The sequence below is a fragment of the Elgaria multicarinata genome, chromosome 19, assembly GCF_023053635.1.
Source record: "Elgaria multicarinata webbii isolate HBS135686 ecotype San Diego chromosome 19, rElgMul1.1.pri, whole genome shotgun sequence".
Taxonomy (NCBI): Eukaryota; Metazoa; Chordata; class Lepidosauria; order Squamata; family Anguidae; genus Elgaria; species Elgaria multicarinata.
Genome location: NC_086189.1, coordinates 506544 through 530527, shown reverse-complemented (window position 1 = coordinate 530527; position 23984 = coordinate 506544).

Genomic DNA, 23984 nt, shown 5'->3' with positions numbered 1-23984 from the left:
AGCAAGGGGTCACAATGGCCAGCCTATCTCCCTCAGGCAGAGAGCATCAGCAAGGGGTCACAATGGCTAGCCTCACTCCCTCAGGCAGAGAGCATCAGCAAGGGGTCACAATTGCCAGCCCCTTTCCCTCAGGCAGAGAGCATCAGGAAGAGGTCAAAATGGCCAGCCCCTCTCCATCAGGCAGAGAGCATCAGCAAGTGGACACAATGGCCAGTCTCACTCCCTAAGGCAATGAGCATCAGCAAGGGGTCACAATGGCCAGCCTCACTCCCTCAGGCAGAGAGCATCAGCAAGGGGTCACAATGGCTAGCCTCACTCCCTCAGGCAGAGAGCATCAGCAAGGGGTCACAATGGCCAGCCCCTTTCCCTCAGGCAGAGAGCATCAGGAAGAGGTCAAAATGGCCAGCCCCTCTCCATCAGGCAGAGAGCATCAGCAAGTGGACACAATGGCCAGTCTCACACCCTAAGGCAATGAGCATCAGCAAGGGGTCACAATGGCCAGCCTCTGTCCCTCAGGCAGAGAGTATCAGCAAGGGGTCACTGTGGCCAGCTCCTTTCCTTCAAAAAAAGAGCATCAGCAAGGGGTCACAATGGCCAGCACCTCTCCCTCAGGCAGAGAGCATCAGCAAGGGGTCACAGTGGCCAGCCTCACTACCTCAGGCAGAAAGCATCAGCAAGGGGTCACAATGCCCAGCCTCTGTCCCTCAGGCAGAGAGCATCAGCATAGGGTCACTGTGGCCAGCTCCTTTGCCTCAAAAAGAGAGCATCAGCAAGGGGTCACTTTGGCCAGCCCCTTTCCCTCAGGCAATGAGCGTCAGAAAGGGGTCACAATGGCTAGCCCATTTCCCTCAGGCAGAGAGCATCAGCAAGGGGTCACTGTGGCCAGCTCCTTTCCCACAAAAAGAGAGCATCAGTAAGGGGTCACTGTGGCCAGCCCCTTTTACTAAGAAAGAGAGCATCAGCAAGGGGTCACAATGGCCAGCCCCTTTCCCTCAAGCAGAGAGCATCAGCAAGGGGTCACTGTGGCCAGCCCCTCTCCCTTAGGCAGAGAGCATCACCATGGGGTCACAATGGCCAGCGTCACTCCCTCAGGCAGAGAGTATCAGCAAGGGGTCACAGTGGCCAGACTCACTCTGTCAGGCAGAAAGCATTAGCAAGGGGTGACAGTGGCCAGCCCCTCTCCCTTAGGCAGAGAGCATCAGTAAGGAGTCAAAATGGCCAGACTCACTCCCTCAGGCATAGAGCATCAGCAAGGGGTCACAGAGGCCCGCCGCTCTCCCTTAGGCAGAGAGCATCAGCAAGGGGTCATAATGGCTAGCCCATTTCCCTCAGGCAGAGAGCATCAGCAAGGGATCTCAGTGGACAGCCTCACTTCCTCTGGCAGAGAGCATCAGCAAGGGGTAACCGTGGCCAGCCTCACTCCCTCTGGCAGTGAGCATCAGCAAGGGGTCACAGTGGCCAGCCTCTCTCCCTCAGGCAGAGAGCATCAGCATGGGGTCACAATGGCCAGCCTCACTCCCTCAGGCAGAGAGCATCTGCAAGGGGTCTCAATGGCCAGCCTCTCTCCCTCAGGCACAAAGGAACAGCAAGTGGTAACTGTGGCCAGCCCCTTTCCCTAAGACAGAGAGCATCATCAAGGGGTCACAATGGCCCGCCCCTTTCCCTCAGGAAGAGAGCATCAGCAAGGGGTAACTGTGGCCAGCCCCTTTCCCTAAGACAGAGAGCATCATCAAGGGGTCACAATGGCCAGCCCCTTTCCCTTAAGCAGAGAGCATCAGCAAGGGGTCACAATGGCCTGCCCATTTCTCTCAGGCAGAGACCAACAGCAAGGGGTCACAGTGGCCAGCCTCACTACCTCAGGCAGAGAGCATCAGCAAGGGGTCTCAATGGCCAGCCTCTCTCCCTCAGGCAGAGAGCATCAGCAAAGGGTCACAAAGGCCAGCCCCTTTCCCTCAGGCAGAGAGCATCAGGAAGAGTTCACAATGGCCAGCCTCTCTCCGTCAGGCAGAGAGGATCAGCAAGGGGTCACAATGGCCAGTCTCACTCCCTAAGGCAATGAGCATCAGCAAGGGGTCACAATGGCCAGCCCATTTCCCTCAGGCAGAGAGTATCAGCAAGGGGTCACTGTGGCCAACTCCTTTCCCTCAAATAGAGAACATCAGCAAGGGGTTACAATGGCCAGCACTTCTCCCTCAGGCAGAGAGCATCAGCAAGGGGTCACAGTGGCCAGCCTCCGTCCCTCAGGCGGAGAGCATCAGCAAGGGGTCACAATGGCCAGCCTCTGTCCCTGAGGCAGAGAGCATCAGCAAGGGGTCAAAATGGCCAGCCCTTTCCCTCTGGCAGAGAGTATCAGCAAGGGGTCACTGTGGCCAGCCCCTTTCCCTCAGACAGAGAGCATCAGCAAGGGGTCACTGAAGCCAGCCTATGTCCCTCAGGCAGAGAGCATCAGCAAGGGTCACTGTGGCCAGCCCCTTTCCCTCAGATAGAGAGCATCAGCAAGGGGTCACTGAAGCCAGCCTATGTCCCTCAGGCAGAGAGCATCAGCAAGGGGTCATTGTGGCCAGCTCCTTTCCCTCAAAAAGAGAGCATCAGTAAGGGGTCACTGTGGCCAGCCTCTTTCCCTAAGACAGAGAGCATCAGCAAGGGGTCACAATGGCCAGCCCCTTTCCCTCAGGCAGAGAGCATCAGCAAGGGGTCACAGTGGCCAGCCTCTCTCACTCAGGCAGAGAGCATCAGCATGGGGTCACAATGGCCAGCCTCACTCCCTCAGGCAGAGAGCATCAGCAAGGGGTCACAGTGGCCAGCCTCACTACCTCAAGCAGAGAGCATCAGCAAGGGGTCTCAACGGCCAGCCTCTCAACCTCAGGCAGAGAGCATCAGCATGGGGTAACTGTGGCCAGCCCCTTTCTCTAAGACAGAGAGCATCATCAAGGGGTCACTGTGGCCAGCCCCTTTCCCTAAGACAGAGAGCATCATCAAGGGGTCACAATGGCCAGCCCCTTTCCCTTAAGCAGAGAGCATCAGGAAGAGGTCAAAATGGCCAGCCCCTCTCCATCAGGCAGAGAGCATCAGCAAGTGGACACAATGGCCAGTCTCACTCCCTAAGGCAATGAGCATCAGCAAGGGGTCACAATGGCCAGCCTCACTCCCTCAGGCAGAGAGCATCAGCAAGGGGTCACAATGGCTAGCCTCACTCCCTCAGGCAGAGAGCATCAGCAAGGGGTCACAATGGCCAGCCCCTTTCCCTCAGGCAGAGAGCATCAGGAAGAGGTCAAAATGGCCAGCCCCTCTCCATCAGGCAGAGAGCATCAGCAAGTGGACACAATGGCCAGTCTCACACCCTAAGGCAATGAGCATCAGCAAGGGGTCACAATGGCAAGCCTCTGTCCCTCAGGCAGAGAGTATCAGCAAGGGGTCACTGTGGCCAGCTCCTTTCCTTCAAAAAAAGAGCATCAGCAAGGGGTCACAATGGCCAGCACCTCTCCCTCAGGCAGAGAGCATCAGCAAGGGGTCACAGTGGCCAGCCTCACTACCTCAGGCAGAAAGCATCAGCAAGGGGTCACAATGCCCAGCCTCTGTCCCTCAGGCAGAGAGCATCAGCATAGGGTCACTGTGGCCAGCTCCTTTCCCTCAAAAAGAGAGCATCAGCAAGGGGTCACTTTGGCCAGCCCCTTTCCCTCAGGCAATGAGCGTCAGAAAGGGGTCACAATGGCTAGCCCATTTCCCTCAGGCAGAGAGCATCAGCAAGGGGTCACTGTGGCCAGCTCCTTTCCCACAAAAAGAGAGCATCAGTAAGGGGTCACTGTGGCCAGCCCCTTTTACTAAGAAAGAGAGCATCAGCAAGGGGTCACAATGGCCAGCCCCTTTCCCTCAAGCAGAGAGCATCAGCAAGGGGTCACTGTGGCCAGCCCCTCTCCCTTAGGCAGAGAGCATCACCATGGGGTCACAATGGCCAGCGTCACTCCCTCAGGCAGAGAGTATCAGCAAGGGGTCACAGTGGCCAGACTCACTCTGTCAGGCAGAAAGCATTAGAAAGGGGTGACAGTGGCCAGCCCCTCTCCCTTAGGCAGAGAGCATCAGCAAGGGGTCACAGAGGCCCGCCGCTCTCCCTTAGGCAGAGAGCATCAGCAAGGGGTCATAATGGCTAGCCCATTTCCCTCAGGCAGAGAGCATCAGCAAGGGATCTCAGTGGACAGCCTCACTTCCTCTGGCAGAGAGCATCAGCAAGGGGTAACCGTGGCCAGCCTCACTCCCTCAGGCAGTGAGCATCAGCAAGGGGTCACAGTGGCCAGCCTCTCTCCCTCAGGCAGAGAGCATCAGCATGGGGTCACAATGGCCAGCCTCACTCCCTCAGGCAGAGAGCATCAGCAAGGGGTCTCAATGGCCAGCCCCTTTCCCTTAAGCAGAGAGCATCAGGAAGAGGTCAAAATGGCCAGCCCCTCTCCATCAGGCAGAGAGCATCAGCAAGTGGACACAATGGCCAGTCTCACTCCCTAAGGCAATGAGCATCAGCAAGGGGTCACAATGGCCAGCCTCACTCCCTCAGGCAGAGAGCATCAGCAACGGGTCACAATGGCTAGCCTCACTCCCTCAGGCAGAGAGCATCAGCAAGGGGTCACAATGGCCAGCCCCTTTCCCTCAGGCAGAGAGCATCAGGAAGAGGTCAAAATGGCCAGCCCCTCTCCATCAGGCAGAGAGCATCAGCAAGTGGACACAATGGCCAGTCTCACACCCTAAGGCAATGAGCATCAGCAAGGGGTCACAATGGCCAGCCTCTGTCCCTCTAGCAGAGAGTATCAGCAAGGGGTCACTGTGGCCAGCTCCTTTCCTTCAAAAAAAGAGCATCAGCAAGGGGTCACAATGGCCAGCACCTCTCCCTCAGGCAGAGAGCATCAGCAAGGGGTCACAGTGGCCAGCCTCACTACCTCAGGCAGAAAGCATCAGCAAGGGGTCACAATGCCCAGCCTCTGTCCCTCAGGCAGAGAGCATCAGCATAGGGTCACTGTGGCCAGCTCCTTTCCCTCAAAAAGAGAGCATCAGCAAGGGGTCACTTTGGCCAGCCCCTTTCCCTCAGGCAATGAGCGTCAGAAAGGGGTCACAATGGCTAGCCCATTTCCCTCAGGCAGAGAGCATCAGCAAGGGGTCACTGTGGCCAGCTCCTTTCCCACAAAAAGAGAGCATCAGTAAGGGGTCACTGTGGCCAGCCCCTTTTACTAAGAAAGAGAGCATCAGCAAGGGGTCACAATGGCCAGCCCCTTTCCCTCAAGCAGAGAGCATCAGCAAGGGGTCACTGTGGCCAGCCCCTCTCCCTTAGGCAGAGAGCATCAGCAAGGGGTCACAGTGGCCAGCCCCTCTCCCTTAGGCAGAGAGCATCAGCAAGGGGTCACAGAGGCCCGCCGCTCTCCCTTAGGCAGAGAGCATCAGCAAGGGGTCATAATGGCTAGCCCATTTCCCTCAGGCAGAGAGCATCAGCAAGGGATCTCAGTGGACAGCCTCACTTCCTCTGGCAGAGAGCATCAGCAAGGGGTAACCGTGGCCAGCCTCACTCCCTCAGGCAGTGAGCATCAGCAAGGGGTCACAGTGGCCAGCCTCTCTCCCTCAGGCAGAGAGCATCAGCATGGGGTCACAATGGCCAGCCTCACTCCCTCAGGCAGAGAGCATCAGCAAGGGGTCTCAATGGCCAGCCTCTCTCCCTCAGGCACAAAGGAACAGCAAGTGGTAACTGTGGCCAGCCCCTTTCCCTAAGACAGAGAGCATCATCAAGGGGTCACAATGGCCCGCCCCTTTCCCTCAGGAAGAGAGCATCAGCAAGGGGTAACTGTGGCCAGCCCCTTTCCCTAAGACAGAGAGCATCATCAAGGGGTCACAATGGCCAGCCCCTTTCCCTTAAGCAGAGAGCATCAGCAAGGGGTCACAATGGCCTGCCCATTTCTCTCAGGCAGAGACCAACAGCAAGGGGTCACAGTGGCCAGCCTCACTACCTCAGGCAGAGAGCATCAGCAAGGGGTCTCAATGGCCAGCCTCTCTCCCTCAGGCAGAGAGCATCAGCAAAGGGTCACAAAGGCCAGCCCCTTTCCCTCAGGCAGAGAGCATCAGGAAGAGTTCACAATGGCCAGCCTCTCTCCGTCAGGCAGAGAGGATCAGCAAGGGGTCACAATGGCCAGTCTCACTCCCTAAGGCAATGAGCATCAGCAAGGGGTCACAATGGCCAGCCCATTTCCCTCAGGCAGAGAGTATCAGCAAGGGGTCACTGTGGCCAACTCCTTTCCCTCAAATAGAGAACATCAGCAAGGGGTTACAATGGCCAGCACCTCTCCCTCAGGCAGAGAGCATCAGCAAGGGGTCACAGTGGCCAGCCTCTGTCCCTCAGGCGGAGAGCATCAGCAAGGGGTCACAATGGCCAGCCTCTGTCCCTGAGGCAGAGAGCATCAGCAAGGGGTCAAAATGGCCAGCCCTTTCCCTCTGGCAGAGAGTATCAGCAAGGGGTCACTGTGGCCAGCCCCTTTCCCTCAGACAGAGAGCATCAGCAAGGGGTCACTTTGGCCAGCCCCTTTCCCTCAGGCAATGAGCGTCAGAAAGGGGTCACAATGGCTAGCCCATTTCCCTCAGGCAGAGAGCATCAGCAAGGGGTCACTGTGGCCAGCTCCTTTCCCACAAAAAGAGAGCATCAGTAAGGGGTCACTGTGGCCAGCCCCTTTTACTAAGAAAGAGAGCATCAGCAAGGGGTCACAATGGCCAGCCCCTTTCCCTCAAGCAGAGAGCATCAGCAAGGGGTCACTGTGGCCAGCCCCTCTCCCTTAGGCAGAGAGCATCACCATGGGGTCACAATGGCCAGCGTCACTCCCTCAGGCAGAGAGTATCAGCAAGGGGTCACAGTGGCCAGACTCACTCTGTCAGGCAGAAAGCATTAGAAAGGGGTGACAGTGGCCAGCCCCTCTCCCTTAGGCAGAGAGCATCAGCAAGGGGTCACAGAGGCCCGCCGCTCTCCCTTAGGCAGAGAGCATCAGCAAGGGGTCATAATGGCTAGCCCATTTCCCTCAGGCAGAGAGCATCAGCAAGGGATCTCAGTGGACAGCCTCACTTCCTCTGGCAGAGAGCATCAGCAAGGGGTAACCGTGGCCAGCCTCACTCCCTCAGGCAGTGAGCATCAGCAAGGGGTCACAGTGGCCAGCCTCTCTCCCTCAGGCAGAGAGCATCAGCATGGGGTCACAATGGCCAGCCTCACTCCCTCAGGCAGAGAGCATCAGCAAGGGGTCTCAATGGCCAGCCTCTCTCCCTCAGGCACAAAGGAACAGCAAGTGGTAACTGTGGCCAGCCCCTTTCCCTAAGACAGAGAGCATCATCAAGGGGTCACAATGGCCCGCCCCTTTCCCTCAAGAAGAGAGCATCAGCAAGGGGTAACTGTGGCCAGCCCCTTTCCCTAAGACAGAGAGCATCATCAAGGGGTCACAATGGCCAGCCCCTTTCCCTTAAGCAGAGAGCATCAGCAAGGGGTCACAATGGCCTGCCCATTTCTCTCAGGCAGAGACCAACAGCAAGGGGTCACAGTGGCCAGCCTCACTACCTCAGGCAGAGAGCATCAGCAAGGGGTCTCAATGGCCAGCCTCTCTCCCTCAGGCAGAGAGCATCAGCAAAGGGTCACAAAGGCCAGCCCCTTTCCCTCAGGCAGAGAGCATCAGGAAGAGTTCACAATGGCCAGCCTCTCTCCGTCAGGCAGAGAGGATCAGCAAGGGGTCACAATGGCCAGTCTCACTCCCTAAGGCAATGAGCATCAGCAAGGGGTCACAATGGCCAGCCCATTTCCCTCAGGCAGAGAGTATCAGCAAGGGGTCACGGTGGCCAACTCCTTTCCCTCAAATAGAGAACATCAGCAAGGGGTTACAATGGCCAGCACCTCTCCCTCAGGCAGAGAGCATCAGCAAGGGGTCACAGTGGCCAGCCTCTGTCCCTCAGGCGGAGAGCATCAGCAAGGGGTCACAATGGCCAGCCTCTGTCCCTGAGGCAGAGAGCATCAGCAAGGGGTCAAAATGGCCAGCCCTTTCCCTCTGGCAGAGAGTATCAGCAAGGGGTCACTGTGGCCAGCCCCTTTCCCTCAGACAGAGAGCATCAGCAAGGGGTCACTGAAGCCAGCCTATGTCCCTCAGGCAGAGAGCATCAGCAAGGGTCACTGTGGCCAGCCCCTTTCCCTCAGATAGAGAGCATCAGCAAGGGGTCACTGAAGCCAGCCTATGTCCCTCAGGCAGAGAGCATCAGCAAGGGGTCATTGTGGCCAGCTCCTTTCCCTCAAAAAGAGAGCATCAGTAAGGGGTCACTGTGGCCAGCCTCTTTCCCTAAGACAGAGAGCATCAGCAAGGGGTCACAATGGCCAGCCCCTTTCCCTCAGGCAGAGAGCATCATCAAGGGGTCACAATGGCCAGCCCCTTTCCCTTAAGCAGAGAGCATCAGCAAGGGGTCAAAATGGCCTGCCCATTTCTCTCAGGCAGAAACCAACAGCAAGGGGTCACAGTGGCCAGCCTCACTACCTCAGGCAGAGAGCATCAGCAAGGGGTCTCAATGGCCAGCCTCTCTCCCTCAGGCAGAGAGCATCAGCAAAGGGTCACAAAGGCCAGCCCCTTTCCCTCAGGCAGAGAGCATCAGGAAGAGTTCGAAATGGCCAGCCTCTCTCCGTCAGGCAGAGAGCATCAGCAAGGGGTCACAATGGCCAGTCTCACTCCCTAAGGCAATGAGCATCAGCAAGGGGTCACAATGCCCAGCCCATTTCCCTCAGGCAGAGAGTATCAGCAAGGGTTCACTGTGGCCAACTCCTTTCCCTCAAATAGAGAACATCAGCAAGGGGTCACAATGGCCAGCCCATTTCCCTCAGGCAATGAGCGTCAGAAAGGGTTCACAATGGCTAGACCATTTCCCTCCGGCAGAGAGCATCAGCAAGGGGTCAATGTGGCCAGCTCCTTTCCCACAAAAAGAGAGCATCAGCAAGGGGTCACTGTGGCCAGCCCCTTTTACTAAGAAAGAGAGCATCAGCAAGGGGGTCACAATGGCCAGCCCCTTTCCCTCCGGCAGAGAGCATCAGCAAGGGTACTCAATGGCCAGCCTCTCTCCCTCAGGCACAAAGCAACAGCAGTGGGTCACATTGGCCAACCTCACTCCCTCAGCAGAGAGCATCAGCAAGGGGTCTCAATGGCCAGCCTCTCTCCCTCAGGCAGAGAGCATCAGCAAGGGGTCACATTGGCCAGCTTCTCTCCCTCAGGCAGAGAGCATCAGCAAGTGGTCACAATGGCCAGTCTCACTCCCTCAGGCTATGAGCGTCAGAAAGGGGTCACAATGGCCAGCCCATTTCCCTCAGGCAGAGAGCATCAGCAAGGGGTCATTGTGGCAAGCTCCTTTCCCACAAAAAGAGAGCATCAGCAAGGGGTCACTGTGGCCAGCCCCTTTCCCTAAGACAGAGAGCATCAGCAAGGGGTCACAATGGCCAGCCCCTTTCCCTCATGCAGAGAGCATCAGCAAGGGGTCACAGTGGCCAGCCCCTCTCCCTTAGGCAGAGAGCATCAGCAAGGGGTCACAGTGGCCAGCCCCTCTCCCTTCGGCAGAGAGCTTCAGCAAGGGGTCACAATGGCCAGCACCTCTCCCTCAGGCAGAGAGCATCAGCAAAGGGTCACAGTGGCCAGCCTCACTACCTCAGGCAGAAAGCATCAGCAAGGGGTCACAATGCCCAGCCTCTGTCCCTCAGGCAGAGAGCATCAGCATGGGGTCACTGTGGCCAGCTCCTTTCCCTCAAAAAGAGAGCATCAGCAAGGGGTCACAATGGCTAGCCCATTTCCCTCAGGCAGAGAGCATCAGCAAGGGGTCACTGTGGCCAGCTCCTTTCCCACAAAAAGAGAGCATCAGCAAGGGGTCACTGTGGCCAGCCCCTTTCCCTCAGGCAGAGAGCATTAGCAAGGGGTCACTGTGGCCAGCCCCTCTCCCTTAGGCAGAGAGCATCACCATGGGGTCACAATGGCCAGCGTCCCTACCTCAGGCAGAGAGCATCAGCAAGGGGTCACAGTGGGCAGCCTCACTCCCTCAGGCAGTGAGCATCAGTAAGGGGTCACTGTGGCCAGCCCCTTTCCCTAAGACAGAGATCATCAGCAAGGAGTCACAATGGCCAGTGCCTTTCCCTCAGGCAGAGAGCATCAGCAAGGGGTCACAGTGGACAGCCCCTCTCCCTTAGGCAGAGAGCTTCAGCAAGGGGTCACAATGGCCAGCCTATCACCCTCAGGCAGAGAGCATCAGCAAGTGGTCACTGTGGCCAGCCTCACTCCCTCAGGCACAAAGCAACAGCAGTAGGTCACATTGGCCAGCCTCACTCCCTCAGCAGAGAGCATCAGCAAGGGGTCTCAATGGCCAGCCTCTCTCCCTCAGGCAGAGAGCATCAGCAAGGGGTCACAATGGCCAGCCTCTCTCCCTCAGGCAGAGAGCATCAGCAAGTGGTCACAATGGCCAGTCTCACTCCCTCAGGCAATGAGCGTCAGAAAGGGGTCACAATGACCAGCCCCTTTCCCTAAGACAGAGAGCATCAGCAAGGGGTCACAATGGCCAGCCCCTTTCCCTCAGGCAGAGACCATCAGCAGGGGTCACAGTGGCCAGCCCCTCTCCCTTAGGCAGAGAGCTTCAGCAAGGGGTCACAATGGCCAGCCTATCTCCCTCAGGCAGAGAGCATCAGCAAGGGGTCACAATGGCCAGCCCCTTTCCCTCAGGCAGAGAGCATCTGGAAGAGGTCAAAATGGCCAGCCTCTCTCCCTCAGACGGAGAGCATCAGCAAGTGGACACAATGGCCAGTCTCACTCCCTAAGGCAATGAGCATCAGCAAGGGGTCACAATGGCCAGCCCATTTCCCTCAGGCAGAGAGTATCAGCAAGGGGTCACTGTGGCCAGCTCCTTTCCGTCAAAAAGAGAGCATCAGCAAGGGGTCACAATGGCGAGCACCTCTCCCTCAGGCGGAGAGCATCAGCAAGGGGTCACAATGCCCAGCCTCTGTCCCTCAGGCAGAGAGCATCATCATGGGGTCACTGTGGCCAGATCCTTTCCCTCAAAAAGAGAGCATCAGCAAGGGGTCACTTTGGCCAGCCCCTTTCCCTCAGGCAGAGACCATCAGCAGGGGTCACAGTGGCCAGCCCCTCTCCCTTAGGCAGAGAGCTTCAGCAAGGGGTCACAATGGCCAGCCTATCTCCCTCAGGCAGAGAGCATCAGCAAGGGGTCACAATGGCCAGCCCCTTTCCCTCAGGCAGAGACCATCAGCAGGGGTCACAGTGGCCAGCCCCTCTCCCTTAGGCAGAGAGCTTCAGCAAGGGGTCACAATGGCCAGCCTATCTCCCTCAGGCAGAGAGCATCAGCAAGGGGTCACAATGGCCAGCCCCTTTCCCTCAGGCAGAGAGCATCTGGAAGAGGTCAAAATGGCCAGCCTCTCTCCCTCAGACGGAGAGCATCAGCAAGTGGACACAATGGCCAGTCTCACTCCCTAAGGCAATGAGCATCAGCAAGGGGTCACAATGGCCAGCCCATTTCCCTCAGGCAGAGAGTATCAGCAAGGGGTCACTGTGGCCAGCTCCTTTCCGTCAAAAAGAGAGCATCAGCAAGGGGTCACAATGGCGAGCACCTCTCCCTCAGGCGGAGAGCATCAGCAAGGGGTCACAATGCCCAGCCTCTGTCCCTCAGGCAGAGAGCATCATCATGGGGTCACTGTGGCCAGATCCTTTCCCTCAAAAAGAGAGCATCAGCAAGGGGTCACTTTGGCCAGCCCCTTTCCCTCAGGCAATGAACATCAGAAAGGGGTCACAATGGCTAGCCCATTTCCCTCAGGCAGAGAGCATCAGCAAGGGGTCACTGTGGCCAGCTCCTTTCCCACAAAAAGAGAGCATCAGCAAGGGGTCACTGTGGCCAGCCCCTTCCCTCAGGCAGAGAGCATCAGCAAGGGGTCACTGTGGCCAGCCCCTCTCCCTTAGGCAGAGAGCATCACCATGGGGTCACAATGGCCAGCGTCCCTCCCTCAGGCAGAGAGCATCAGCAAGGGGTCACAGTGGCCAGCCTCACTCTGTCAGGCAGAAAGCATCAGCAAGGGGTCGCAGTGGCCAGCCCCTCTTCCTTTGGCAGATAGCATCAGCAAGGGGTCACAGTGGCCAGCCTCACTCCCTCAGGCATAGAGCATCAGCAAGGGGTCACAGAGGCCCGCCCCTCTCCCTTAGACAGAGAACATCAGCAAGAAGCCATAATGGCTAGCCCATTTCCCTCAGGCAGAGAGCATCAGCAAGGGGTCACAGTGGCCAGCCTCACTTCCTCAGGCAGAGAGCATCAGCAAGGGGTAACCGTGGCCATCCTCACTCCCTCAGGCAGTGAGCATCAGTAAGGGGTCACAGTGGACAGCCCCTCTCCCTTAGGCAGAGAGCTTCAGCAAGGGGTCACAATGGCCAGCCTATCTCCCTCAGGCAGAGAGCATCAGCAAGGGGTCACAATGGCAAGCCCCTTTCCCTCAGGCAGAGAGCATCAGGAAGAGGTCAAAATGGCCAGCCTCTCTCCATCAGGCAGAGAGCATCAGCAAGTGGACACAATGGCCAGTCTCACTCCCTAAGGCAATGAGAATCAGCAAGGGGTCACAAAAGCCAGCCCATTACCCTCAGGCAGTGAGTATCAGCAAGGGGTCACAATGGCCAGCCCCTTTCCCTCAGGCAGAGTGCATCAGCAAGGGGTCACTGTGGCCAGCCCCTCTCCCTTAGGCAGAGAGCATAACCATGGGGTCACAATGGCCAGCGTCACTCCCTCAGGCAGAGAGCGTCAGCAAGGGGTCACAGTGGCCAGCCTCACTCTGTCAGGCAGAAAGCATCAGCAAGGTGTCACAGTGGCCAGCCCCTCTCCCTTAGGCAGAGAGCATCAGAAAGGAGTCACAATGGCCAGACTCACTCCCTCAGGCATAGAGCATCAGCAAGGTGTCACAGTGGCCAGCCCCTCTCCCTCAGGCAGAGAGCATCAGCAAGGGGTCAAAATGGCCAGACTCCTCCCTCAGGCATAGAGCATCAGCAAGGGGTCACAGAGGCCCGCCCCTCACCCTTAGGCAGAGAGCATCAGCAAGGGGTCATAATAGCTAGCCCGTTTCCCTCAGGCAGAGAGCATCAGCAAGGGGTCGCAGTGGCCAGCCCCTCTCCCTTAGGCAGAGAGCTTCAGCAAGGGGTCACAATGGCCAGCCTATCTCCCTCAGTCAGAGAGCATCAGCAAGTGGACACAATGGCCAGTCTCACTCCCTAAGGCAATGAGCATCAGCAAGGGGTCACAATGGCCAACCCCTTTCCCTCAGGCAGAGAGCATCTGGAAGAGGTCAAAATGGCCAGCCTCTCTCCCTCAGACAGAGAGCATCAGCAAGTGGACACAATGGCCAGTCTCACTCCCTAAGGCAATGAGCATCAGCAAGGGGTCACAATGGCCAGCCCATTTCCCTCAGGCAGAGAGTATCAGCAAGGGGTCACTGTGGCCAGCTCCTTTCCGTCAAAAAGAGAGCATCAGCAAGGGGTCACAATGGCGAGCACCTCTCCCTCAGGCGGAGAGCATCAGCAAGGGGTCACAATGCCCAGCCTCTGTCCCTCAGGCAGAGAGCATCATCATGGGGTCACTGTGGCCAGCTCCTTTCCCTCAAAAAGAGAGCATCAGCAAGGGGTCACTTTGGCCAGCCCCTTTCCCTCAGGCAATGAGCATCAGAAAGGGGTCACAATGGCTAGCCAATTTCCCTCAGGCAGAGAGCATCAGCAAGGGGTCACTGTGGCCAGCTCCTTTCCCACAAAAAGAGAGCATCAGCAAGGGGTCACTGTGGCCAGCCCCTTCCCTCAGGCAGAGAGCATCAGCAAGGGGTCACTGTGGCCAGCCCCTCTCCCTTAGGCAGAGAGTATCACCATGGGGTCACAATGGCCAGCGTCCCTCCCTCAGGCAGAGAGCATCAGCAAGGGGTCACAGTGGCCAGCCTCACTCTGTCAGGCAGAAAGCATCAGCAAGGGGTCACAGTGGCCAGCCCCTCTTCCTTTGGCAGATAGCATCAGCAAGGGGTCAAAGTGGCCAGCCTCACTCCCTCAGGCATAGAGCATCAGCAAGGGGTCACAGAGGCCCGCCCCTCTCCCTTAGACAGAGAACATCAGCAAGAAGCCATAATGGCTAGCCCATTTCCCTCAGGCAGAGAGCATCAGCAAGGGGTCACAGTGGCCAGCCTCACTTCCTCAGGCAGAGAGCATCAGCAAGGGGTAACCGTGGCCATCCTCACTCCCTCAGGCAGTGAGCATCAGTAAGGGGTCACTGTGGCCAGCCCCTTTCCCTAAGACAGAGAGCATCAGCAAGGGGTCACAATGGCCAGCCCCTTTCCCTCAGGCAGAGAGCATCAGCAAGGGGTCACAGTGGACAGCAACTCTCCCTTAGGCAGAGAGCTTCAGCAAGGGGTCACAATGGCCAGCCTATCTCCCTCAGGCAGAGAGCATCAGCAAGGGGTCACAATGGCAAGACCCTTTCCCTCAGGCAGAGAGCATCAGGAAGAGGTCAAAATGGCCAGCCTCTCTCCATCAGGCAGAGAGCATCAGCAAGTGGACACAATGGCCAGTCTCACTCCCTAAGGCAATGAGAATCAGCAAGGGGTCACAAAAGCCAGCCCATTACCCTAAAGCAGAGAGTATCAGCAAGGGGTCACAATGGCCAGCCCCTTTCCCTCAGGCAGAGAGCATCAGCAAGGGGTCACTGTGGCCAGCTCCTTTAACACAAAAAGAGAGCATCAGCAAGGGGGTAACAATGGCCAGCCCCTTTCCCTCAGGCAGAGTGCATCAGCAAGGGGTCACTGTGGCCAGCCCCTCTCCCTTAGGCAGAGAGCATAACCATGGGGTCACAATGGCCAGCGTCACTCCCTCAGGCAGAGAGCATCAGCAAGGGGTCACAGTGGCCAGCCTCACTCTGTCAGGCAGAAAGCATCAGCAAGGTGTCACAGTGGCCAGCCCCTCTCCCTTAGGCAGAGAGCATCAGTAAGGAGTCACAATGGCCAGACTCACTCCCTCAGGCATAGAGCATCAGCAAGGTGTCACAGTGGCCAGCCCCTCTCCCTCAGGCAGAGAGCATCAGCAAGGGGTCAAAATGGCCAGACTCACTCCCTCAGGCATAGAGCATCAGCAAGGGGTCACAGAGGCCCGCCCCTCACCCTTAGGCAGAGAGCATCAGCAAGGGGTCATAATAGCTAGCCCGTTTCCCTCAGGCAGAGAGCATCAGCAAGGGGTCGCAGTGGCCAGCCCCTCTCCCTTAGGCAGAGAGCTTCAGCAAGGGGTCACAATGGCCAGCCTATCTCCCTCAGTCAGAGAGCATCAGCAAGTGGACACAATGGCCAGTCTCACTCACTAAGGCAATGAGCATCAGCAAGGGGTCACAATGGCCAGCCCATTTCCCTCAGGCAGAGAGTATCAGCAAGGGGTCACTGTGGCCAGCTCCTTTCCGTCAAAAAGAGAGCATCAGCAAGGGGTCACAATGGCCAGCACCTCTCCCTCAGGCAGAGAGCATCAGCAAGGGGTCACAGTGGCCAGCCCCTCTCCCTTAGGCAGAGAGCATCAGCAAGGGGTCACAGTGGCCAGCCCCTCTCCCTTTGGCAGAGAGCTTCAGCAAGGGGTCACAATGGCCAGCACCTCTCCCTCAGGCAGAGAGCATCAGCAAAGGGTCACAGTGGCCAGCCTCACTACCTCAGGCAGAAAGCATCAGCAAGGGGTCACAATGCCCAGCCTCTGTCCCTCAGGCAGAGAGCATCAGCATAGGGTCACTGTGGCCAGCTCCTTTCCCTCAAAAAGAGAGCATCAGCAAGGGGTCACAATGGCTAGCCCATTTCCCTCAGGCAGAGAGCATCAGCAAGGGGTCACTGTGGCCAGCTCCTTTCCCACAAAAAGAGAGCATCAGCAAGGGGTCACTGTGGCCAGCCCCTTTCCCTCAGGCAGAGAGCATTAGCAAGGGGTCACTGTGGCCAGCCCCTCTCCCTTAGGCAGAGAGCATCACCATGGGGTCACAATGGCCAGCGTCCCTACCTCAGGCAGAGAGCATCAGCAAGGGGTCACAGTGGGCAGCCTCACTCCCTCAGGCAGTGAGCATCAGTAAGGGGTCACTGTGGCCAGCCCCTTTCCCTAAGACAGAGATCATCAGCAAGGAGTCACAATGGCCAGTGCCTTTCCCTCAGGCAGAGAGCATCAGCAAGGGGTCACAGTGGACAGCCCCTCTCCCTTAGGCAGAGAGCTTCAGCAAGGGGTCACAATGGCCAGCCTATCACCCTCAGGCAGAGAGCATCAGCAAGTGGTCACTGTGGCCAGCCTCACTCCCTCAGGCACAAAGCAACAGCAGTAGGTCACATTGGCCAGCCTCACTCCCTCAGCAGAGAGCATCAGCAAGGGGTCTCAATGGCCAGCCTCTCTCCCTCAGGCAGAGAGCATCAGCAAGGGGTCACAATGGCCAGCCTCTCTCCCTCAGGCAGAGAGCATCAGCAAGTGGTCACAATGGCCAGTCTCACTCCCTCAGGCAATGAGCGTCAGAAAGGGGTCACAATGACCAGCCCCTTTCCCTAAGACAGAGAGCATCAGCAAGGGGTCACAATGGCCAGCCCCTTTCCCTCAGGCAGAGACCATCAGCAGGGGTCACAGTGGCCAGCCCCTCTCCCTTAGGCAGAGAGCTTCAGCAAGGGGTCACAATGGCCAGCCTATCTCCCTCAGGCAGAGAGCATCAGCAAGGGGTCACAATGGCCAGCCCCTTTCCCTCAGGCAGAGAGCATCTGGAAGAGGTCAAAATGGCCAGCCTCTCTCCCTCAGACGGAGAGCATCAGCAAGTGGACACAATGGCCAGTCTCACTCCCTAAGGCAATGAGCATCAGCAAGGGGTCACAATGGCCAGCCCATTTCCCTCAGGCAGAGAGTATCAGCAAGGGGTCACTGTGGCCAGCTCCTTTCCGTCAAAAAGAGAGCATCAGCAAGGGGTCACAATGGCGAGCACCTCTCCCTCAGGCGGAGAGCATCAGCAAGGGGTCACAATGCCCAGCCTCTGTCCCTCAGGCAGAGAGCATCATCATGGGGTCACTGTGGCCAGATCCTTTCCCTCAAAAAGAGAGCATCAGCAAGGGGTCACTTTGGCCAGCCCCTTTCCCTCAGGCAGAGACCATCAGCAGGGGTCACAGTGGCCAGCCCCTCTCCCTTAGGCAGAGAGCTTCAGCAAGGGGTCACAATGGCCAGCCTATCTCCCTCAGGCAGAGAGCATCAGCAAGGGGTCACAATGGCCAGCCCCTTTCCCTCAGGCAGAGACCATCAGCAGGGGTCACAGTGGCCAGCCCCTCTCCCTTAGGCAGAGAGCTTCAGCAAGGGGTCACAATGGCCAGCCTATCTCCCTCAGGCAGAGAGCATCAGCAAGGGGTCACAATGGCCAGCCCCTTTCCCTCAGGCAGAGAGCATCTGGAAGAGGTCAAAATGGCCAGCCTCTCTCCCTCAGACGGAGAGCATCAGCAAGTGGACACAATGGCCAGTCTCACTCCCTAAGGCAATGAGCATCAGCAAGGGGTCACAATGGCCAGCCCATTTCCCTCAGGCAGAGAGTATCAGCAAGGGGTCACTGTGGCCAGCTCCTTTCCGTCAAAAAGAGAGCATCAGCAAGGGGTCACAATGGCGAGCACCTCTCCCTCAGGCGGAGAGCATCAGCAAGGGGTCACAATGCCCAGCCTCTGTCCCTCAGGCAGAGAGCATCATCATGGGGTCACTGTGGCCAGATCCTTTCCCTCAAAAAGAGAGCATCAGCAAGGGGTCACTTTGGCCAGCCCCTTTCCCTCAGGCAATGAACATCAGAAAGGGGTCACAATGGCTAGCCCATTTCCCTCAGGCAGAGAGCATCAGCAAGGGGTCACTGTGGCCAGCTCCTTTCCCACAAAAAGAGAGCATCAGCAAGGGGTCACTGTGGCCAGCCCCTTCCCTCAGGCAGAGAGCATCAGCAAGGGGTCACTGTGGCCAGCCCCTCTCCCTTAGGCAGAGAGCATCACCATGGGGTCACAATGGCCAGCGTCCCTCCCTCAGGCAGAGAGCATCAGCAAGGGGTCACAGTGGCCAGCCTCACTCTGTCAGGCAGAAAGCATCAGCAAGGGGTCGCAGTGGCCAGCCCCTCTTCCTTTGGCAGATAGCATCAGCAAGGGGTCACAGTGGCCAGCCTCACTCCCTCAGGCATAGAGCATCAGAAAGGGGTCACAGAGGCCCGCCCCTCTCCCTTAGACAGAGAACATCAGCAAGAAGCCATAATGGCTAGCCCATTTCCCTCAGGCAGAGAGCATCAGCAAGGGGTCACAGTGGCCAGCCTCACTTCCTCAGGCAGAGAGCATCAGCAAGGGGTAACCGTGGCCATCCTCACTCCCTCAGGCAGTGAGCATCAGTAAGGGGTCACAGTGGACAGCCCCTCTCCCTTAGGCAGAGAGCTTCAGCAAGGGGTCACAATGGCCAGCCTATCTCCCTCAGGCAGAGAGCATCAGCAAGGGGTCACAATGGCAAGCCCCTTTCCCTCAGGCAGAGAGCATCAGGAAGAGGTCAAAATGGCCAGCCTCTCTCCATCAGGCAGAGAGCATCAGCAAGTGGACACAATGGCCAGTCTCACTCCCTAAGGCAATGAGAATCAGCAAGGGGTCACAAAAGCCAGCCCATTACCCTCAGGCAGAGAGTATCAGCAAGGGGTCACAATGGCCAACCCCTTTCCCTCAGGCAGAGTGCATCAGCAAGGGGTCACTGTGGCCAGCCCCTCTCCCTTAGGCAGAGAGCATAACCATGGGGTCACAATGGCCAGCGTCACTCCCTCAGGCAGAGAGCGTCAGCAAGGGGTCACAGTGGCCAGCCTCACTCTGTCAGGCAGAAAGCATCAGCAAGGTGTCACAGTGGCCAGCCCCTCTCCCTTAGGCAGAGAGCATCAGAAAGGAGTCACAATGGCCAGACTCACTCCCTCAGGCATAGAGCATCAGCAAGGTGTCACAGTGGCCAGCCCCTCTCCCTCAGGCAGAGAGCATCAGCAAGGGGTCAAAATGGCCAGACTCCTCCCTCAGGCATAGAGCATCAGCAAGGGGTCACAGAGGCCCGCCCCTCACCCTTAGGCAGAGAGCATCAGCAAGGGGTCATAATAGCTAGCCCGTTTCCCTCAGGCAGAGAGCATCAGCAAGGGGTCGCAGTGGCCAGCCCCTCTCCCTTAGGCAGAGAGCTTCAGCAAGGGGTCACAATGGCCAGCCTATCTCCCTCAGTCAGAGAGCATCAGCAAGTGAACACAATGGCCAGTCTCACTCCCTAAGGCAATGAGCATCAGCAAGGGGTCACAATGGCCAACCCCTTTCCCTCAGGCAGAGAGCATCTGGAAGAGGTCAAAATGGCCAGCCTCTCTCCCTCAGACAGAGAGCATCAGCAAGTGGACACAATGGCCAGTCTCACTCCCTAAGGCAATGAGCATCAGCAAGGGGTCACAATGGCCAGCCCATTTCCCTCAGGCAGAGAGTATCAGCAAGGGGTCACTGTGGCCAGCTCCTTTCCGTCAAAAAGAGAGCATCAGCAAGGGGTCACAATGGCGAGCACCTCTCCCTCAGGCGGAGAGCATCAGCAAGGGGTCACAATGCCCAGCCTCTGTCCCTCAGGCAGAGAGCATCATCATGGGGTCACTGTGGCCAGCTCCTTTCCCTCAAAAAGAGAGCATCAGCAAGGGGTCACTTTGGCCAGCCCCTTTCCCTCAGGCAATGAGCATCAGAAAGGGGTCACAATGGCTAGCCAATTTCCCTCAGGCAGAGAGCATCAGCAAGGGGTCACTGTGGCCAGCTCCTTTCCCACAAAAAGAGAGCATCAGCAAGGGGTCACTGTGGCCAGCCCCTTCCCTCAGGCAGAGAGCATCAGCAAGGGGTCACTGTGGCCAGCCCCTCTCCCTTAGGCAGAGAGTATCACCATGGGGTCACAATGGCCAGCGTCCCTCCCTCAGGCAGAGAGCATCAGCAAGGGGTCACAGTGGCCAGCCTCACTCTGTCAGGCAGAAAGCATCAGCAAGGGGTCACAGTGGCCAGCCCCTCTTCCTTTGGCAGATAGCATCAGCAAGGGGTCAAAGTGGCCAGCCTCACTCCCTCAGGCATAGAGCATCAGCAAGGGGTCACAGAGGCCCGCCCCTCTCCCTTAGACAGAGAACATCAGCAAGAAGCCATAATGGCTAGCCCATTTCCCTCAGGCAGAGAGCATCAGCAAGGGGTCACAGTGGCCAGCCTCACTTCCTCAGGCAGAGAGCATCAGCAAGGGGTAACCGTGGCCATCCTCACTCCCTCAGGCAGTGAGCATCAGTAAGGGGTCACTGTGGCCAGCCCCTTTCCCTAAGACAGAGAGCATCAGCAAGGGGTCACAATGGCCAGCCCCTTTCCCTCAGGCAGAGAGCATCAGCAAGGGGTCACAGTGGACAGCAACTCTCCCTTAGGCAGAGAGCTTCAGCAAGGGGTCACAATGGCCAGCCTATCTCCCTCAGGCAGAGAGCATCAGCAAGGGGTCACAATGGCAAGACCCTTTCCCTCAGGCAGAGAGCATCAGGAAGAGGTCAAAATGGCCAGCCTCTCTCCATCAGGCAGAGAGCATCAGCAAGTGGACACAATGGCCAGTCTCACTCCCTAAGGCAATGAGAATCAGCAAGGGGTCACAAAAGCCAGCCCATTACCCTAAAGCAGAGAGTATCAGCAAGGGGTCACAATGGCCAGCCCCTTTCCCTCAGGCAGAGAGCATCAGCAAGGGGTCACTGTGGCCAGCTCCTTTAACACAAAAAGAGAGCATCAGCAAGGGGTCACTGTGGCCAGCCCCTTTTACTAAGAAAGAGAGCATCAGCAAGGGGGTAACAATGGCCAGCCCCTTTCCCTCAGGCAGAGTGCATCAGCAAGGGGTCACTATGGCCAGCCCCTCTCCCTTAGGCAGAGAGCATAACCATGGGGTCACAATGGCCAGCGTCACTCCCTCAGGCAGAGAGCATCAGCAAGGGGTCACAGTGGCCAGCCTCACTCTGTCAGGCAGAAAGCATCAGCAAGGTGTCACAGTGGCCAGCCCCTCTCCCTTAGGCAGAGAGCATCAGTAAGGAGTCACAATGGCCAGACTCACTCCCTCAGGCATAGAGCATCAGCAAGGTGTCACAGTGGCCAGCCCCTCTCCCTCAGGCAGAGAGCATCAGCAAGGGGTCAAAATGGCCAGACTCACTCCCTCAGGCATAGAGCATCAGCAAGGGGTCACAGAGGCCCGCCCCTCACCCTTAGGCAGAGAGCATCAGCAAGGGGTCATAATAGCTAGCCCGTTTCCCTCAGGCAGAGAGCATCAGCAAGGGGTCGCAGTGGCCAGCCCCTCTCCCTTAGGCAGAGAGCTTCAGCAAGGGGTCACAATAGCCAGCCTATCTCCCTCAGTCAGAGAGCATCAGCAAGTGGACACAATGGCCAGTCTCACTCACTAAGGCAATGAGCATCAGCAAGGGGTCACAATGGCCAGCCCATTTCCCTCAGGCAGAGAGTATCAGCAAGGGGTCACTGTGGCCAGCTCCTTTCCGTCAAAAAGAGAGCATCAGCAAGGGGTCACAATGGCCAGCACCTCTCCCTCAGGCAGAGAGCATCAGCAAGGGGTCACAGTGGCCAGCCTCACTACCTCAGGCAGAAAGCATCAGCAAGAGGTCACAATGCCCAGCCTCTGTCCCTCAGGCAGAGAGCATCAGCATAGGGTCACTGTGTCCAGCTCCTTTCCCTCAAAAAGAGAGCATCAGCAAGGGGTCACTTTGGCCAGCCCCTTTCCCTCAGGCAATGAGCGTCAGAAAGTGGTCACAATGGCTAGCCCATTTCCCTCAGGCAGAGAGCATCAGCAAGGGGTCACTGTGGCCAGCTCCTTTCCCACAAAAAGAGAGCATCAGCAAGTGGTCACTGTGGCCAGCCCCTTTACTAAGAAAGAGAGCATCAGCAAGGGGTCACAATGGCCAGCCCCTTTCCCTCAGGCAGAGAGCATCAGCAAGGGGTCACTGTGGCCAGCCCCTCTCCCATAGGCAGAGAGCATCACCATAGGGTCACAATGGCCAGCGTCACTCCCTCAGGCAGAGAGCATCAGCAAGGTGTCACAGTGGCCAGCCTCATTCTGTCAGGCAGAAAGCATCAGCAAGGGGTGACAGTGGCCAGCCCCTCTCCCTTAGGCAGAGAGCATCAGTAAGGAGTCACAATGGCCAGCGTCACTCCCTCAGGCAGAGAGCATCAGCAAGGAGTCAAAATGGCAAGACTCACTCCCTCAGGCATAGAGCATCAGCAAGGGGTCACAGAGGCCCGCCCCTCTCCCTTAGGCAGAGAGCATCAGCAAGGGGTCACAGTGGCCAGCCTCACTTCCCCAGGCAGAGAGCATCAGCAAGGGGTAACCGTGGCCAGCCTCACTACCCTCAGGCTTTGAGCATCAGCAAGGGGTCACAGTGGCCAACCTCTCTCCCTCAGGCAGAGAGCATCAGCATGGGGTCACAATGGCCAGCCTCACTCCCTCAGGCAGAGAGCATCAGCAAGGGGTCACAGTGGCCAGCCTCACTACCTCAAGCAGAGAGCATCAGCAAGGGGTCTCAATGGCCAGCCTCTCTCCCTCAGGCACAATGCAACAGCAGGGGGTCACATTGGCTAGCCTCACTCCCTCAGCAGAGAGCATCAGCTAGGGGTCTCAATGGCCAGCCTCTCTCCCTCAGGCAGAGATCATCAGCAAGGGGTCACAATGGCCAGCCTCTCTCCCTCAGATAGAGAGCATCAACAAGTGGTCACAATGGCCAGTCTCACTCCCTCAGGGAATGAGCGTCAGAAAGGGGTCACAATGGCCAGCCCATTTCCCTCAGGCAGAGAGCATCAGCAAGGGGTCACTGTGGACAGCTCCTTTCCCACTAAAAGAGAGCATCAGCAAGGGGTCACTGTGGCCAGCCCTTTTTACTAAGAAAGAGAGCATCAGTAAGGGATCACAATGGCCCGCCCCTTTCCCTCAGGCAGAGAGCATCAGCAAGGGGTAACTGTGGCAAGCCCCTTTCCCTAAGACAGAGAGCATCATCAAGGGGTCACAATGGCCAGCCCCTTTCCCTCAGGCAGAGAGCATCAGGAAGAGTTCACAATGGCCAGCCTCTCTCCGTCAGGCAGATAGCATCAGCAAGGGGTCACAATGGCCAGTCTCACTCCCTAAGGCAATGAGCATCAGCAAGGGGTCACAATGGCCAACCCATTTCCCTCAGGCAGAGAGTATCAGCAAGGGGTCACTGTAGCCAGCTCCTTTCCCTCAAAAAGAGAGCATCAGCAAGGGGTCACAATGGCCAGCAACTCTCCCTCAGGCGGAGAGCATCAGCAAGGGGTCACAATGGCCAGCCTCTGTCCCTGAGGCAGAGAGCATCAGCAAGGGGTCAAAATGGCCAACCCATTTCCCTCAGGCAGAGAGTATCAGCAAGGGGTCACTGTGGCCAGCACCTTTCCCTAAGACAGAGAGCATCAGCAAGGGGTCAAAATGGCCAGCCTCTGTCCCTCAGGCGGAGATCATCAGCATGGGGTCACTGTGGCCAGCTCCTTTCCCTCAAAAAGAGAGCATCAGCAAGGGGTCACTTTGGCCAGCCCCTTTCCCTCAGACAGAGAGAATCAGCAAGGGGTCACAGTGGCCAGCCCCTTTCCCTAAGACAGAGAGCATCAGCAAGGGGTCACAGTGGCCAGCCCCTCTACCACAGGCACAGAGCATCAGCAGGGGGTCACAATGTCCAGCCTCACTCCCTCATGCAGAGAGCATCAGCAAGGGGTCACAATGGCTAGCCTCACTCCCTCAGGCAGAGAGCATCAGCAAGGGGTCACAATGGCCAGCCTCTCTCCCTCAGGCAGAGAGCATCAGGAAGGGGTCTAAATGGCCAGACTCACTCCCTCAGGCAGAGAGCATCAGCAAGGGGTCACAGTGGCCAGCCCCTCTCCCTTAGGCAGAGAGCATCAC